Below are 20632 nucleotides of genomic sequence, written 5' to 3'. Positions count from 1 at the left end.
ATTTTAAATTTTTATGATATCTTCAAATTTATATTTTTATTCAAAAATATCGATTTCTCAAAACAACATAAAATCATATTATAACATCAACAAAAATAAAGAATAAAACAGAACATTAAAATCAAGATATATCTCGCTGCATTGTGCGAGTACCCTTCTAGTAATAAAAAATCATTTTAAGAGGTTGTTTGAATTTTAAGAAGTTTATTATTTTATCATTTGAAGGGTATTCGTGCAATGCAGCGAGATAAATCTTGATTTTAACGTTTCGTTTTATTCTGTCTTCGTCAATATTATAATATGATTTTACGTGTTACTGAAAAAACGATAATGTTTTTATTTTTTGAATGAAATATGAATTTGAAAGTATCATAAGATTTTGGAAAAAATATATATCGATTTTAATATCAAATTAAATATTTAAAAGTTTTTTTTGTATAATTTATTTAATTTAATATTTTATTATAATTTAATTTAGATTTAATAATAAAGTCATTTATTTTTTATTTAATAATATAATCATTTTATAAAGATAATAATTATCCTAAATATATTTTAGATTTTTTTATATTTAAGATAATATATCTATCCAGTATTTGATTATGTTTATCTGCAGGTAGTTACACGAATTCAAACATGAAGTTTTAATAAGTTATACATATTTACAATTTACTTGTAATCTTAAACTTTAAATAATGTGCAGTGCCGATCCTGACATTTTATGTGCCTTGGGCAATTTATAAAAAATGGACCCTTTGTATCTAAAAAAATCTATAATAAATATATATGATAAATATAAATAATTCATACAACACAACTTCAATGATAATTCATAGAAAACAACTATGATAATAATTCATACAAAACAACTTCTTCGAGAATTCTTTGATGCAAAATCATCAATAACAGTATCCAAATCAATATCACATGTGAGTCCCACAATATGATCAATCTTCAATAATATTAAAGAATCAATGGCAAACATCATATGAACATTAAGAACACTTGAGTGGAAAAGTCAACTGGTCAAACTTCTATATATCTCTCAATGTTTACATATATATTACAAATGAGCTCCTCTTATACTTAGGGGTGCTCACGGTCCGGGTTGATCGGTTTGGAGCCGTTTTAACAACTCAACCCAATGTTGGCGGTTTGAAAATTTTCAACCCAACCCAACCCAAACAAAAGTTCAACCCAACCCGTTCGGGTTGATCGGGTTGTGTTTAAACTATGTAAAATCACATAAAAATAAAGGAAACTTTCCTTTGAAATACGACCGACCATTCAAGATAATATGCAAGTTTATCAAATATTTAGATATTACAATAAAAATGTTTAAACCAAATGATAATACATCAATCAACAACAATAGTTTTAGACGTTTCCAACCCCGATKYTTTYGCKTTTTTGACGTTGAGGTTGGTCATGTCATGATTGTCATCTACAATTCAAAGCTAAAGTTAAGGTCGGATTCATCGAGTTGTCGGGTTGGTCGGGTTTTTTTGGGCCTGACCCGATTCCAACCCAATAAGGTCGGTTGACTAATTTTTTTATCGATCATGCATCGGGTTACCTCGGGTTGGGTTTTTTTTTTTTAAATTCGGGTTGGGTTGGTCGGGTTCATCGGGTTTTTGACTCACTAACACTAGAAGACAAAGTATTTATAGGGTCAAACATTAAAAGCACCTAGTCAAAGTCAACATTACAAACAAAGTCAAACTAACTAAAATACAATTATTTATCTTTCAAGACGAATACAATTTATCACTAAAATTCAATCATAACATTCTCCTCCTTTGTATTCAGGCTTAAAAGAATTTGCACGCTTTGAATATCTTTTGAACTTTGACGCTTTAAGCTCTTTATGACTAATTGAATTTTCAAAACAATCTTCTAACAATCTCAACTTTAAGATCTTCAGACAATCTTCTGTTAAGAAGATCTTCCAACATTCTCCCCCTCGAATGTAGAACATAAACAATCTTCTCTTTTTACAATGAAGAACAATAACAGTAACAATCTTCAGAAATGATCTTCAAGATATGATCTTCAAAGAATTTCTTCAGATAAACATTCACTAACAATTTCCCATTAAATAATTTCTTCAGATAAAAATTCACAAACATTCTCCCCAAAATTCCTCATTGAGAAATCTTTATCAGTAAACTTTTGTAAAGATGATCTTCACATCCAACTCTCTTCAAACAATGTAGCACAAAAATAATCTTCAGTCACACTCCTTTGAGTCTTTGCCGGTTCCTGATCTTTATATCATACTCCCCCTTGATCTTTATATCATATTCCCCTTATAACATTAAGAATTGATCATTTCATTCATTATATCATACTCCCCCTTATGATGAAATGAAAATCATTAGCATCATATATCAGAATGAATGAAATTTACAGCGAATGTCATCAATTAATAAAATTATAAGCAGATCTTTTCAAATCCACTTGTATAATCTTTTCAGATTAAGAGGATGGGAAAGTAACAACCAATTTCAACTAATGAAATTGTTTTCATTCTTATAAAAAATTGGCCTGTGAATATAACAAATATATTCAGTACAACGAATGTACTTCATATATGAGACTTTCTGAGATTCATCTCATCAGGACTTCTATTCAATCATCGATATCTTATAAAAGTATATCTATGAATGTTACGGCAAAATAACATATAATTTGCAAAATATGTGTAGTGTAGAAAAAATAAAGCAACTAATGCTTCTATGTAGGCTCAAAAAGATAAACCGTGTGTAGTTGTGGACTACACAAATTTATCTGACTTAATTCGTGATCAAAAAGACTTGAAGATGGGACATATATCCTTCTTTTTCAATATCAACTTTCTCCGAATGAGAAACTGATAGATTGTGAGCTGTGTGCCCAAGTGTTATTGAAACACTTATCTATTGAGAGATAAATGAGTAGCTGGTGGGGTTGTGACAAGAATTGACCTGGGCTTTGCCTTTTTCAATATTAGTCTCGAAAGAATTGAGAACTAATAGATTTCGTGGTATGTCCAGAATTTAAAGGTTTAGAACAAGATCCTTGTAATCTTTTAATCTTGACACAATCTTGACAATTATTTTGGCTCACAACAACTACCCCTCTCTTTTCCATTTTAAGCTCTGCACACAAACCCTTTTTGAGTTTAAGCTCACTCAGATATGGTTGTCCTGATGGGTGGGTTTGTCGATTCTGACATTCCATTGAGATATTTCGATTAAGCATTCAGTCCCTCCTAAATTTAACAGTGTATGCTCAAATGATCACAAACATTTGATTAAAACATTATTACTATAAAGCACAATGATCAGATAAAAATTGATCAAGATATGTAGCTTTTAAGCACAAGCAATCAAGGAGTGATGTACAAAATCAGATTATTCAGAATATGAGAGAAATGAATGAAGATCTGTAAGTACAAGTTTACAGATTCTGATATTCAAAGAATAATGAAATATGAATCAATCAAAGTAAAAAAATATCAGAAAACAACTTTGATTACAAACGAGTGTATTATCACCGAAAATGATTTTCATATAAGAGACGTGATAATAACAGTTTGAAGAATAGTTGAAATAAATATTGGAATTATGTATGATGAGAAATTACGCAAGTAAAATCTCAGGAAATATCTGCTCAGAAAATGTACTCGTTTCAGAAATCAATTTAACTTCCAAAAACATTTATTAAATTTTTTCCAGAGACTCCCCCTAGAAAATAGATTTAAGTAATGTTTCATTTCAACTCAAAATAAACAAAAATGAAACCATTTTGGCTCGGGTCCTGAACTGTTGTATTCAGAAACCATCATTTGGACATATTACAAACTCTCCCTGTATTTGTGCATCATAGACACGATTTTCTGATCAGCGCAGTAATGACACACCTGCAAATCAAATCAAATAGATTTTGGTACCCAGACGAACTTGGGTCCTTCTTTGTTAGTATCAGGTTGAGAAATATTGTAACTGCCAAACCATCTATTTCTATTAGATGTTTTCTTTTTAGCACTTTTAAAAGGTTGATCATATATACAATAAGATCCATACCAGTTGTTATCATACCTGTTATAATTATTCTAGCTCTTTTGATAGCTGTTGTCTCCATACCACCTCTTGTACTTTTTCCTGTTGACAAAGTTAGTGGTTTGCATGTGGAGCACATGATTCTTCTCTTGCTAAGATTGATTATATCATTAGTAGATCTTACAACACAAGGAAGAATAGGGTTAGTAACAACATAGTTACGAGACGAAATAAGAAATCAACTTTATTAACCGAAACATTTTTAACCTTTGAAGAATAATTGGGTGATCCAATGACATACCTTTGATAGTACTGACTAGAGTAACGAGAATAGTTCTTAAAAACAATTGATTTATGGCTGCTTGAATAACTGTTAGATTTAGAATAGTCATAACAGCTGGTTTTACACTGTGATGGAGAACCAATTGAGCTTTGAGCACATGAAAAGGCTTTTACTTTCTTTAATAACTGGTCTCTTTCATCAGCAACTAAATCATACTTCTTTTTAAACTCAGTTCTCATTTTCAGTTCAGTTTCAAGTTCTGTCTTTAGATCAGACAATTTCTTAGAAGTATCCAGGAGTTTACCTTCTAACTCCTTCTTCGGCTTTTTCAAACAATTTCCTTTCTTTTTCAAAATTCTTTTTGTCTTCATCTGAACTGCTCTTTTCATTTTCAGAAGCAATGTCAAGCCACTTCTTCTTTTCTGCAAGCTCTTTGGCAATTGTTGCTTGTTTCTTAGCGGTGTTTCTTTTTTTAAGAGCAAACAGTCTTTTCTCTTCATCCAACGCTTTCTGCTTTTGAGCAACACTGTCAGCCAATTCAAGATTCTTGCTCAAACATTCTTCTCTAATCTCTTTCTTCTCTTTATCAACTTTGGCACGTTCCAAGATAATAAGCTGTTCAAAATCAGAGATTTGATTTAACAGCATTCTAGCATTCAGCTCCAACGAGCTAATTTTGTTCTCAAAAGATATACGTTCAGTATCAAATCATTTCTCCACTGCAATCATTCTCTTACTCTCATTCTCCATTTCTTTCCTTTCAGTATTTAAAAACTTCTCAGCTTCTAAAACCTTATCTCTCTTGATCTAGTAATTTCCTTATATCAAGTAATTGACTCTCAGATTCATGAAGTTTCTCTGTGAAGTCTTTAGTCTCTGTATGTTTCTTTTCTGGAGAGTTCCTCTCAGCATGCAGTTCAGATTCAGCTTTATGAAGTTTATTGAATAAATCTTGTTTTATCTTGTTAGAACTCCTTATTTCATCATGTAACTCTTTTCTTGCAGCATCCAAGGTTTTCTCAAGTTTGCCAACCCAATACTTGGAATCATTCTCAACTTGTTTGTGAGTCCCTTATATGATCAATCTACAAACAATCTTTAAATCATCAATGTCAGACATGATTTTCTATTAAGAACATGTAGGAGAAGTAGAGAGAAAAATTCAATCTTCAAAGTGTGGTCAAACTCTCTATTGCGTATATTGAATCTTACAAATGAGCTCCTACCAAAGATTACAAGAAACACCCTATTTATAGGGTCAAACATAAAAGCCTAGTCAAAGTCAAACTATACACACAAAGTCAAACACGATGACTTTATACAATTATAGACAAAATAAACTTTYAAGACGAATACAATATTACACTGACTTTCAGTCCTAACATTCTCCCCCTTTGTATTCAGACTTGAAAGAAGTTCCGCGTTTTGAGTCCTGTTTGAACTTTGAAACTTTAAGCACATTATCTCTTTTTCAAAAAAAAAAATCTTCAACCTGAAATCTTCAGGCAATCGTTTGTTGAGAAAGATCTTCTAACATTCTCCCCCTCGAATGTAGAACATCGATGATCTTCTCTTTTGACAATGTAGAACAGTATCAACAAAAATCTTCAGAAACAATGTACAAGATGTGATCTTCAAAGAATCTTCAGACAACAAACTCTAACAAATTTTCTCTTTGAAAAGAAAATTTTGTTGGTAAACTTTTGAAACAATGATCTTCTCATTCAAAAACTCTCAGTCATTTTAGCACAGAAATAATCTTTTGTAATCATCTCCAGTCGCATTCCTTTTGAATCTTTTGCCATTATCACAGTTACTCCCCCTTGATCTTTACATCAAATTCCCTTTATAATGTTCGGAATTGGACATTTCATTCATTATTACATACTCCCCCTTATGATGAAATGAGAATCATTCCATCATACACAAGAATGAATGAAATCATCCGCGTAAGCCGTCAATTCATAAAAGAGTAAGTAGATCTTTGCAAATCCACTTATTTAATCTTTTCAGATTAAGAGAATGGGAAAGTAACACCCAATTTCAATGAAAAAATTGTTTTTAATCTTATAAAAGGATTGGCCTGTGAGTATAACAAATATACTCATCTCACCAGGTCTTCCATTCAATCTTTGATAGCTTAAGAATARCATATCTATGAATGTTTTGGCAAATTAACATATAAAATGCAAAATCTGTGTAGTGTAGAAAGATAAAGCAACGTATGCTTCTGTTTAGGCTCAAAAAGATAAGCCATGTGGACTACACAAATTTATCAGACTCAATACGTGATCAAAAAGACTTGAAGGGGGGGGACATATATCCTTTTGATTCAATATCAACTTTCTCCGAATGAGAAATTGATAGATGATGAGCTGCGTGCCCCAAGTGTTATTGAAACACTTATCTGTTGAGAGATAAATAAGTAGCTGGTCGGGTTGTGACAAGAATTGGCCTGGGCTTTGCCTTTTTCAATATTAGTCTCGAAAGAATTGAGAACTAATAGATTGTATGGTATGCCCAGATTTTAGAAGTTTGGAACATGATTTTCGTTTTCTTTTAATCCTGACACAACTCTCATCAATTCTTTTGGCTCACAACAACTACCCCTCTCWTTTKCATTTTAGTCTCAGCACACAAACCCTTTTATATTTAAAGCTCACTCAGATATGGTTGTCCTCTTGGGTAGATCTGTCGGTTTTGACATTCCATAGAGGTATTTCTGATAAGCACTCAGTCACTCCTAAAATATTGTAAGCTCAGTTGATCATAATGATTGATCAAAATTATTATTGCGAATAAGCACAATGATCAGATAAAAATTGATCAAGAAATTTGACTTTAAGCACAATCAATAAGAAATGATGTGACAACGATCAGATTAATTGGTATATGAGAGAAATGAATGAAGATCTGTAAGAACGAGTTTACAGATTCTGATATTATAAAAAATATGAATTATATATCAATCAAGGAAAAAAAATATCAGAAAAATCAACATTTGAATACAAACGAGTGTATTATCACTGAAAATGATTTCCGTATAAAAGACGTGATAATAACAGTTTGAAGAATAGCTGAAACAGGTATTGGAGTTATGCTTGATGAGAAATTACGCAAGTAAAATCTCAGGAAATACCTGTTCAAAAAATGTACTCGTTTCCTCAAAAAAATATTTCACTTCCCGAAAAACATTTATTCAAAAACTTCTAGAGACTCCACCTAGAAAGTTGATTTCAGTAATGTTTCAGTTTAGCTAAAAAAATTAAAAAATGGAAACATTTTAAGCACGGGTTCTAAACTGAGTGTTTAGAAACCACACTCGGTAAAGCACGGGTCCTGAACTGAATTGTTCAGAAGCCTCGTTTGGAATGAATTACAACTCCCCCTGCATTGGTGTATCATTGAAATGATATTCTGATCAGCACAAACTTGACACACCTGCAAAACCAGATTAAGTAGATTTTGGTACCCAAACGAACTTGGGTCTTATTTTGTTAGTAACGGGTTGGGGTACATTGTAACTTCCAAACCATCTATTTTTATTAGATATATTCTTTTTAGCACTATGAACAGGATGATCAGAAAATAAAATATGATCCGTACCAGTAATTGTGATCATACATACCTGTTCTTACCTTTCGAACTGTTATGATATATGTTGATTGTACTCCATCTGTTAAATATCTTCTTGTTCACAAAATCTGTTGATTTACATGTGGAGCACATGATCCTTTTCTTGCTAAGATTTATCAAGTCAGAATTGGATCTCATAAAACAAGGAAGATTATTAGTAGCAACAGGAGTACGAGTTGAAACAGATTCAGATTTACTAACCCAAATGCTTTTAATCTTAGAAGAATAATTGGGTGATCCAATGACGTACCCTTGATAATACTGATTAGAAGAACGAGAATAGTTCTTAGAAACAATAGATTTAGGGCTGCTTGAATAACTATTGGATTTAACACTGGAACAGTTATAAAAGCAAGTTTTACACTGAGATTGAGAACCAGTTGAGCTTTGTGCACAAGAAAAGTCTTTCACTTTCTGTAAAAGCTGGTCTCTTTAAGCAGTAACTAAATCAAACTTAATTTTAAGTTCAGTTCTCATTTTCAGCTCAGTCTCAAGATCTGTCTTCAGATCAGACAATTTGCTTGTTAGTGTCCAGGAGTTTACATTCTAACTCCTTCTGAAGCATTTCAAACTTTCTCTTCTGATTTATTAACTCTCTTTTTTCTTCATCTGAGCTACTCTTATCATTCTCCGAAGCGATGTCAAGCCACTTTTTCTCATTAGCAAGCTCTTTAGCAATTGTTGTATACTTCTTTGAAGTATTTCCCTTCTCAAGAGCAAATTGCTTCTTTTCTTCATCTAAAGTTTTCTGCTTTAGAGCAATGCTTTCAGATAATTTCTGTATTTGACTCTGACAGTCTTCTGAGATGTCTTTCTTCTCTTTATCATTCTTGGCCCGTTCCAATATGATCAGCTTCTCAAAATCAGATATTTGCTTTAACAACATTTTTGCATTCAGCTCTAGAGAGTTAATCTTATTTTCATAAGATATGCGTTCAGCTCCAAACCTTTTCTCTGAATCACACATTCTCTTCTTTTCCTTTTCAAATTCCATTCTTTCAAAACTAAAGCTCTTCTCAGCTTTCAGAGCTTTTTCCTTCTCTAACTCTAGTAATTTATGTACCTCACTCAACTCACTCTCAGATTTATCAGTTAAGTCCTCTGACTCTTTATTATTCCTCCCAAAAGAATTCCTCTCAGTTTGTAGCTCTTGAAGTTTATTGAACATGTCATTATTAGCTTTACTCCAAGTTCTCAAATCATCATCATAGTTTTTCCTCACTGAACTCAGAGTTTTCTCAAGTTTATTAATCTTATTCATGAAATCGTTCTCAACTCTTTCCAATGCTACTTTATGATCTTTTTGTAGATTCGCAATAAATTCCACATTATCATGATTCTCGTAAAACATGTTAAGATATTTCTCCTTATAACTCTGTAAGCTCTTGTCCAACTCTGTAATTCTCTCTTTCAACTCCTTATTCTCTTTCTGAACAAAATCTGCCATTAAGAAAATTAAAATTGATCAACTAAAGAATCTATGCAGTTCAAGAATTTGATTTAAAGAAATACAATTTAACAAAAAAAATCACACAATTCCTAGAAATTCAATCAACAATATGATCTTTGAACAAACAAATTTGAGACAAAAACTAAATCTAGATAATAACGAATAAGCTTGGACTCCAAACAAAAAAGTAAGCAAGATTACAAGATAATTTCTGAGGAACCAAGTCTTTCAATGCTAAAACCTATATCACTCAAAACAGTTTCTTAATCCGCTCAAGGATGTCTAAAATCGATCAAGACTGCTCAAGAATGATTTAAACTGCTCACACTTTGAGATAAATCAATCACACCTTATCTCACTTCCTAAACAGCTCAAGCTAAGAATAAACCGCTCAATAAACAGCCTATATCCTCTCAAGATTAAACTTCTAAACTGCTCACTGCATGAAGTTAATCTGGTCACTGCATGGATGAAAATCACTTACTACAAGGTCTTAATCTGCTGTAAAATTGCGCAACACAAAGCCTTAGTTCGCTCAAGACTGTTTTCAAACACTTACGGCAAAGAACACACTCTAAATCGCTTACCACTAGCCTTAAATCCGCTCAACACAAAAACTACTAATCTGCTCATCAAACAGTTCCTTATCCGGTCAAGAAACATGGTCTTAAATCATTGAAAATATGTTGTAAATCGCTCAGGCTAATAAACTCTAAACCATTTATCATTGGTTCCTTATCCGGTCATTTAACAACCTAAACCACTTACTGCATGATCAAGTAAATCGATCAAAGCCTCTAGATAAATCGCTCAAGCCTCTAGATAAATCGCTCAAGTCTCTTTAACTCGCTTATTGCATGAAGAAGGTCAGCTCACTGTAGGTTCTTTAATCCGCTCAATACAGCTTCTAAATAGCACACCTAATGGATCTAAATCGCACACCACTGTTTCTTATCCGGTCAAGAAATCCGCTCAATACACAGCGCTCACAGCTAACCTCCTTGTTCGCTTACTAAACAACCTAAATCACTCACTCTTATTAGTTCAACACAGGCTGTTCTAAACAGTTCAACACACAACCTATATCCGCTCATCAAACATCTTCTAAATCACTCACTATACAGGGTCAAGACCGCTCACTATGTGGTGTAAATCGCACAAGAACACAACCTAAACCGCTCAATCTTACTGCCTAAATCACTCAACTTACTAACTCCTAATCCGCTGAACAAACAGCCAATATCTTCTCAAGTCTGTTTTAAATCGGTTAAGGCTGCTAACTAAATCGCTTACCTTGTGAAGTAAATCGCTCAAGACTTAGCTTCCCTATTGTCCGAATTCGCTCAAGATTTAGCTTCCCTATTGTCCGAATTCGCTAAAGACTTAGCTTCCCTATTGTCCGAATTCGCTCAATCCTCGCTCATATCATGAGAATAAATTGCTCAATGAATGAAATAACTCACTCCCTGCATGGTTTTTAATCCACTCACTGCATGATTTTTTCAATAATCCGCTCACAGCAATCTTGAACATCCACTAAGCATAGATCGCTCAAGTCACTTTAACTAACTCGCCTAATTCAAAGAGTAAATCGCTCACACTAAATCTAAGTCGCTCAACATTCAAACAAAGTAGCTTACCTCCACTCACTTACTGCAGTCTTTAATCTGGTTCGGTCAACTAACAAGATTCAAACGTAAAAGACAATCAAGATTAGATCAAAACAGCCCACAAACACAAATATTACAGAAGTTTATATAAACTTTGGATCAAACTTTACCTGTTTGATGAGTATTTACATGAACACGAAGAACATCAATATTTCATAAACTCTCCAAATCTTTACTTTCAAAGATAAAATCATGTAAATGAAGGAGTGAGACAGATTCACGATTTAAAACTGTACACAATGATCACAATTTTAACAATTAATCATCCAGAAATGAGAAATTTGAGAGAAATTTATGAAGAAAAAGATGAACATTCAAGAACATGATGAACTTCAAGAACAAAATCATAAAATTTCCAGAAAATTATGCTATTCTTGACGATTTCTTCAATCAAAATTCCTGCAAATCTGCTCTGATACCAATTGTGAGTCCCTTATATGATCAATCTACAAACAATCTTCAAATCATCAATGGCAGACATGATTTTCTATTAAGAACATGTAGGAGAAGTAGAGAGAAAAAGTCAATCTTCAAAGTGTGGTCAAACTCTTTATTGCGTATATTGAATCTTACAAATGAGCTCCTACCAAAGATTACAAGAAACACCCTATTTATAGGGTCAAACATAAAAGCCTAGTCAAAGTCAAACTATACACACAAAGTCAAACACGATGACTTTATACAATTATAGACAAAATAAACTTTCAAGACGAATATAATATTACACTAACTTTCAGTCCTAACATTGTTCTATGGCTTCTTTATGCTCATTTCGTAAATTATTAACAAGTTCTTCATTTGTATGATTTTCATAAAACATGTTTATATATTTGTCTTGATAATCCTTTACACTCTTTTCCAACTCAGAAATCTCAATTTTCAATTCCTTATTCTCCTTCTCAAAGAAAGTTGTCATTTAAAAAATCAAAGATTGATCAACGAATCTATGCAGTATATGAAATCAGACACAAAAATAACAATTTTAAAAAAATATCCTTCAGATAAAAACAGTAGACTCAAAAATCTCAGAAAATCTCAAAAAATTGTTCAGAAATCAGAAAATCAGTGAAAACAATTAAAATCAGTTAAAAACTGTTAAAACTGATCAAAAACAGTTCACACGACACAAAACAGTTCAAAATAGTTAAATTTCTCAAAAATCAGTAATTTCTATGAAATTAGATAAAATTTGAGAAAATCAGATAAAACTGATAAAAATGAGAAAAAAATGAAATCTGGAAAATTGTGTTTTGAAAAATATCAACATTTGGCAAAATGTTGAACCAAAATAGGACAAGGTGATAAAAATGACCAAGACTTGATCGATGTACCTCAAATCCGGATACTTAAAAAAATATGGCCAGGACTCAATCAAATCCGGACAAGCTTGAATTTTGACCAAGGAAAACCAAATCCGGATGGGCTGGTGATCGAGGTTGGCTAATCCGTGTGAAAGGTTGAGTGAGGTTGGCTTGTAATCCGCGAGAAGAGATGACTGATGTAGCACTTAAATCGCTGGCCAGATTCAAATCCGGACGAAATGGTGTCCGAGGAACAAGTAAGTCGGACAAGGGTATTATCGATTTAGAGGCTAAACCGGACAAAGGTGTGACCGAGCAACTACACGAGAAAAGATAGTCGCTGGCCGAGGAAGCAACTCCGGACATGGGGATGTCCGAGGAAATGTACATCGCGACTGGGTAGTTACCGAGGAAGAAAGGTAATCCGGACACTTGATGAGCGATGTTTGCTTAGTTAGATGTGCCTTTGTCCGAGGTAAGACTTAAAGCGGTAGCCTTGTTGTGCGATGAAACCTTGAATCCGGGTGTTTCTTGAGCGACTTACTACCTAAACTGATCAAAGAGTTATGCGATGATCATCAAGTCCGGACATAAGGGTGTCCGGATTACTAGATCAAAATATGACTAAGTCAAATCCGGCTAAGTCCTTTGTGCGATTTATATTGAATACGACTAGGCTAGTGCACGGTAAACACCAAATTCGATCAGGCTATTGAGAGGATAACAAGTTTAAAATTTTGGCTAAGTGAAAAATCCGGGTAAGTCTTGAATACAAAGAACTTTGAATTCGATCAAGAAATGAACGATTTAGACCAAAGTAATCCGATCAAAGCACAACAATGACACAAAAACAAAACTTTTTCATCAAAATTTTGGACCAAAATCTGACTTTTCATGAACTTTTCAAGAACATCAAACTTTTTCAAAAATCACAAAAATCAACAGATCTCTTAAATGGATGATCAAATCACAAAACTTTGTGAATAACAAAGATTCACGAAACAATTACGTACACGTTGATCATGTTTTTAACATCAAAACACGAAAATTTGAAAATTTACGAATCAAAGTCTTAAAAATGAAGAACAGTTGTGAAGAATACAAGATGAACATAAAAAAATTTCCAGAAATTTTCTTCAAAGTATGATGTCTTCTTCTGAATTCACAGCATTCCAGCTCTGATACTAATTGTGAGTCCCATAATACGATCAATCTTCAATAATATTCAAGAATTAATGGCAAACATCATATGAACATTAAGAACACTTGAGAGGAAAAATCAATTGGTCAAACTTCTATATATCTCTCAATGTTTACGTATGTATTACAAATGAACTCCTCTTATACTTACTAACACTAGAAGACAAAGTATTTATAGGGTCAAACATTAAAAGCACCTAGTCAAAGTCAACATTACAAATAAAGTCAAATTAACTAAAATACAATTATTTATCTTTCAAGACGAATACAATTTATCACTAAAATTCAATCATAACATCATCTAGTATATCTTTTTCAATGCACAGGATCGCCAATCTATTTAGCCTTTCTTGTGACATTGATGACCTCAAGTATGTCTTCAATAACTTCAACTTTGAAAAAGTCCTATCGGCAGATGCTACAGTCACAAGAACTATCAACATAATTCGACATGCAACTGAAACATTAGGGTAAGAATATGTAATAAGAATCAAATAAGAATCCAAAAAGATTATCACAACATCTCATCAATTCATCTTCATCCAATGCCTTTAGCTTATCAGAATCAAATAAGAATCCAAAAATACTTTCGAACTTCTTTAATTGCTCAAATTTATCATCCAATAAAAAAATTGCCATAGCCACAATGGTTAGAAAATAATTAATTTTAAAAGATTCTTCTTCCAATGCTTGCATATCATCTTCATTGTTATTTTCACAACTAATTTTTTAGCAGTATCCATACTTGATGCAAACTCATCATTCCTATACTTTTTAAAGTATTTCATCACACCTTCAAATTGTTCCATGGTAGCATTAATACACATAGATTTGAATTGCAACTTTTTACTAACCATGTTTATTGCAAATAAAATATCATACCAAAAAGTTAACTCTGGTATTTCTTGATTTTATATTGTAGTCTGTAGATTTAAAAATAATAGTCAAAGTTAGCTATTAGTCTTGGAATATATATGCAGTTTGTTCTTCCAAAAAAGCCCCAAGTGTAAAAGTCTAAGACCAATGAATTGCAAACTCGGTGAAACTCTTAAAACACAAAAAATTGATAAATGGGACTGTTTTGATAAATCGAAAAGCTAAAAAAATCGTTAGTTACAAAAATCATAGTCTTGATTCTTGAAGTCCAAAACTCAAAAGCGTGGAACAACCAGTGAACAATAGAACTTGTTGATGAAAAGAGATTAAGAGAAATCATAAATCAGAAATTGTTTGCAATTTGCTTGTTTCAAGTTTCAATAGACAACAATCAACATTCAACACAATAAGTTAAATAATGATAGAAATCGTATAAATAATGACAAATATCCTAACCTAAACCCCAATTAACGGGTATGGGTAGACTTTGGAGGATAGGAGGAGGCCTATGTATCGGATTTTTCAATATCTCTTCGTGGTTCGGTTGTAAATTACCATTATGGAAATGAAACGTCAAACAACGTCTTTGAAAAATTGAAATCGAAACTGAGTAGCCGAGTAGGAGAAGAAGAACGTACAGAGTTTGGACCGTTGGAGAGGTGAGAGCGTGTGCGTGAGTTCTCGGTTTCTGGAAGACTGGAAGAGACGAAGAGTCGACCGATTACTCGATTAGGTCCTTAGGAAAGCGTGAACGACAACCGAGGTTGCCAGATTGGTGAGGTGTATGGTTGACCTTGGAGATAAGTCATAAATTTAGGGCTTAAATTATTTAGGCCCTCTCACTTTTGGGTCTTAAGCTTTCCTCTATTACATTTAAACTAGTGCTCGCCACCATGTTGCACGGTGATCATAACACATGTCAAGTAATATATAAAAAATCGTGAACCACATCAATATCCATATACTTCAAAATTGAAAATACTCAATTTTCATAGTACATTTGTAACTCTTCCAATATTTCAAGCCATCCCTTCTCGTTTCATATACTTAACTGTTTTTCGATAATTTCTTTTCTCATTAATATGGATCAAGATTCAAGTCAAATTCAACCACAATTCATGATTTAAAAATATTAAATTCTAATTTGTCACATCAATATCTTATATAATTATATATTAATTTAAATAATTTATTTAGTTAACTTTTAATATAGATTTTTTTTTTGTAAAAAGAGGATTAGCCAAAAATCCTATATTAGGAGGGTCAGCCAAATAAGTTAAGCACAATGAGTTTAGAGAATCATTCAAGGGGAGTCAGCTCTATAAATTGCCACAGAGACATCTCAATCTTTCTTTATATATCTATCATTCAGTGTCAATCTTTTATCTACCTATCAATATAGGATAGACAAAACTCAATCACAATTCAAGATTAAAGAATACTCAATCTTAAGGTGTCACATTGATGGTTGTGGTTCTTACTTTTAAATATAGAAAGAATAAAGATTGTATATATAATTAATTTTTAATATTGATTAACTCTTCTTGCAAAAAGAGAGTTGACCAAAATGAACCAATCCCATGTGTTCGGAGGGTTGGCCAAAATGTTCTAACCACGGGGTTAAGAGAATCGAGCAAGAGGAACCAACCTCATGAGTTGTCACAAAGGCATCTCGACCTCATTTTACATATCCAACATTTTTGTCAATCTTTCAACTCTCAATCAGTGTGGGATATATAAAACTCAATCTCAATTCAAGATTGGAGAATATCCAATTATTAGGGTGCCGCGTCAAAGGTTCCGCTTCTTACTTTCAAAAACATTTTAAAATTATCTCTTCAATTAATATTTAGTATAGATTAATTTTTTCACAAAAAAGGGTTGACCAAAATGAGTCAACCGCATATGTTTGGAAGTTCAGTCAAAATGATCCAACCACGTGAGTTTAGACAATTGCTCGTGAGTTTAGACAATTGCTCCAAACATTTAAAGATAACGATGGCTTATATAGACAAATGAACCTTTTAATTTTCAAAGGGAACTCCTATTTATCTTATATACTCATTTTCCTCGTTGACGTATCAATTTCTAATCAATGTGATACTCAAATTCCAACCACAATGCAAGAAGTTTAAAATATTTGGTTTTAATGATGCCACCTTATTATTTTCTAGCTTTCTTTTGTATTGATATATTGATTTTTTTTATATAGACAACTTTTTTGTGTGATAACTGGATCCTAGTTATCACTTGAGGTAATTAATATATGATTATTTGTTACGTGTTTATGTGAAGTCATGATAAATTTGGTATGCTTGATCATGCTAATATGAGAATTTATGTGCATTAATGTGTATACATAAAATGAAATGCATATGTTATATATACGCGCATGATATATGAATATGTATGCATAAGTGTGGATGCATGAAAATTATATATATGTATATATATATATATATAATATATATATATATATAGGTGGGTTATTATACAACCCTTTACATTTGTACAACCAATACAACCCAATATCAACCGTCCATTTAGTTTGATGAATGTGTAATTTCATAGAAGTTTTTATTGTTTCCTAATATAAAGTATTGATCATAATTAATGAACCTTATTAATCTTCCATAAATATTTAAATCATAATAAATAAACTCTCATTATTTCCATAAATATTTCAATTTATTGAGTTGCATTGATTGTACAAATGTGATGGATTGCATTTGAAACAAACTCTCTCTCTCTCTCTCTCTCTATATATATATATATATGCATGGTTATGCATGCAAGTATGTGATAGTAAGCATGTATAGGTGTGGGTATGAATGCATACAAAGGCTGCTTTAACCGCCTTTTTTTTAGAAAGTATATAAAGGGGTGGGGGTTAAGCCTCTATTCCTTTTCTTGCTATTTTCAAGCTCTCTAGTGTGCGATTTAAAAGGAGTGATTGACTGGATTGTTTCTTGACAAGATTTCAAAAGCCGATTTTTCAAGTGTCTTCAAGGTGAGTGGATTAATTGTTATGAAAATATTTTGAATAGCATGAACTGATATACGTTAATGTATTACCCGGATTATGTTAAACCGGGTGAAGTGTTATTCGGAATATGTTTAAACCGGATAAGGTGATTGACTGAATTGTATATAAATTGCTTAAGTTCTATCTGGATTAGATTTAAATCGCCTGGGGTATGGAGCGGATTAGACCTAAACAGGACGGGTCTTGACCGGTTTAATGGTAATCCGATCAATTCTTGTCCGGTTTATGAATTAAGTGATTTGTGATCTTTGAAATTATGTTAAGTATTTTTATCGGAGAAGTAGGAATACGGCTATGAGATGGCCGAATTGTTAAACCGGACACAATAGGAATAGTACCGTCCGGATTAGTAATCCGGACAAGGGTTTTGAATCTAAGTGTTTAATCGGACACTATGTGGAATGTTGTCCGGATTAATAATCCGACCAAAGTTTGACCGGATTGTATTATGGACTTATCATTTTGATCTATTTAAAAGAAATGGGAATTTGATAAATTATGATTTTGAGCTGATAAAATTCCATTGACTGCGGTCTATTCTATATGAAATTGTTTTGTGAAATATTTTGATGGGAAAATAAGGGTGGCATATCAAGGAGAGGTGTACCATGGGATAAATGTGGCATATCAAGGATAGGTGTACATTTGGATATAAGGGTGGCACTTGTATGTGTGTGTTATGTAATATAACTCTTACTATTATATCCCTTAAGATTACCGTGGTCTGGAATCTTTGTTTCTTTGTGATTTAAAGATTTAGGATCAGGGTTCTTATTGGAAATCATAGTCGGTATGTTATTGAGGATAAGATAACAGGTCCGGCCTGAAACTTTGATTAAACCTTATTTGACTTGAAAGGTTTAAAAGTAACATTATGATATTCTGGATTGTGTAAACCTGTTTAGATTTGATATATTGTTTGCAAGCAGAAAATTTGGCTTGAAAAAATGAAAGGTATTGGTATTATATTTTTACTTGTTCATATATCTGTTATATATTTGAAAAGTTGTTTTACATAAAAGTTTTGGTGATTTTCATTCTGCAATAACATAAATAGGGTAACTTACTAGACCTTTCGGTCTAACCCTCGTTTTGTGATTTTAAATATGTATTGCAGGAAGTGCATGAGGTAAAGGGAAGGGAAAAATGTAATATTTTCCCTCTGTGTTTAACAGCATGAAGATTTGCTTGTGATATGTATAGTTTTGTAAATGAAGCTTGATTAGTACAAGAGTTATATTTGGAATTTTTGGGCCTTGTATTCTGTAATGATAAATTCTTGTACTAGGGGACCTAAGTGGTGTACAAACATGTGTTTCTTGTATATGGAATGTATATTACATGCAATGTATGGTATGGGGTGTTACATTTTGCAAATAGAGGGTTCGTCTAAATGAACAAACCCCATGAGTTTAAAGGGTTAGACAACATGAAGCAGTGATACGAGTTTATATGATTAGCCAAGAGAACTCATCCCGGTGAGTTAAAATAAAGACACATCAACCTCCTCTTATATACCTACCATCAATTGGTGATCTTTCATCTCTCTGTCAATGCGGGATACACAAACTCAACCTCAATGCAAGAAATATATAATACTCAATTCTTAGGGTGATACATTATTTCTTGTGAATCTTACTTATATATAGAGAGATCCCTATATATATAAAGATTTTTTTATATAGATGACATTTTTGCAAACAAAGAGTTGGCCAAAATGAACCAATCCCATGAGTTTGGAGGGTTAGCCAACATGAGATAATGATATAAGTTTATAGGATTAGCCAAGAGAATCATACTCCATGAGTTAAAACAAAGACACATCAACCTCATCTCATATACCTACTATTAATTGTCAACCTTTCATCTCTCCATCAATGTGAGATACACAAAACTCAACCTCTATGCAAGAAAGATAGAATATTCAATTCTTAGGGTGTCACATCATTTCTTGTGGATCTTACTTTTATATATAATAATAAAGAAGATTGATACATATGCATACACATATAATAAGATTTGTTTTGCAAAAGAGTCATCCAAATAAGTTAACTTTACGAGTTAAGCCTCTTGAGTTGACGTAATGAATTTCATCATTTTTTCTTACACACGTCTCTTTATTCCAATCTTCCATCTTTCATCAAAGTGAATATCTCAAACTCAACCACAATTCACCAACACTTCAATACTTAATTCTCATGATGCACATAATTACCTCTTGGTTCTTCTTTTAATATATAATATATATATATATATATATATGGAAGATCAAATGTTAACCAACAATTTTGTGTTAACTTTGCAAACCATGTCAACCAATCAAATTTCATTCTTCTAGTAGATTTATGTCATGTTCACAAGTTAATTACAAGTGTATTTCAGTAAATTGATTTGATATATAACTCCCAAACAATTAATGGGGAGTTACAAATAATCAAATCCCAAAAAATATGCATTTTTAATATATATATATATATATATATATATATAAATCTTGATCTTCCATGTTCATTGTTTTATGAGTTTTTAATTCGCATAGGAAACATTGTAGTAAAATTTTCGGTATTGATCAAGCTAATATGGATAAACGCAATGGAAGAGAAATCGACAACATTGAGAATATTAAAATGGTTTATGATGACAATTGGAGTTCGAATTCGGAAAGTGAAGAAATTAACCAAAGCGAATGTCTTGGTAATAGATTAATATTTTTATTAGATTTGTTTTAATCGAAATTATGTTCATTACGATGTGTTGTGTTTTTTTATAATTCATCTTGTATTGATAGCTTTTTTTCTTTAATTGCACCACCTGTTCATATCATATATATATATGTTATGTGTTCATACTATTTCTATGATATTCTCTCACTATATGGCTTGTTCATGTTCATCACTCGTTCATACCATGTTCATACTATTTCTACGATCTTTCTACGATACTATTGTTCACAAGTGTTCATATTGTGTTCATATGTACACTAGCTGCATATCTCAACACTAGCTCGCTTCTGAATGTGTTCATAATGAAGGAACTATTATTCACGAGCTGTTCATATTGTGTTCATACATGTTTTTTTATTTATTTCCTTTCGTAGTAGCAGCTATTCTTATTATGTTCATAAATG

General features: G+C 32.2%; 1 pseudogene; it reads right to left on the bottom strand.

Moving 5' to 3' along the window:
* The window catches only part of LOC112502179, a 34793-nt pseudogene that overhangs the window by 5839 nt on the left and 8322 nt on the right, over positions 1-20632 (bottom strand).

This window comes from Cynara cardunculus, unplaced genomic scaffold (assembly GCF_001531365.2).
Source record: "Cynara cardunculus var. scolymus isolate 2C unplaced genomic scaffold, CcrdV1 Un_Scaffold_1013, whole genome shotgun sequence".
Lineage (NCBI taxonomy): Eukaryota > Viridiplantae > Streptophyta > Magnoliopsida > Asterales > Asteraceae > Cynara > Cynara cardunculus.
The sequence above is the reverse complement of the archived record's forward strand: the minus strand, read 5'-3'. Positions and strand labels throughout refer to the sequence as shown.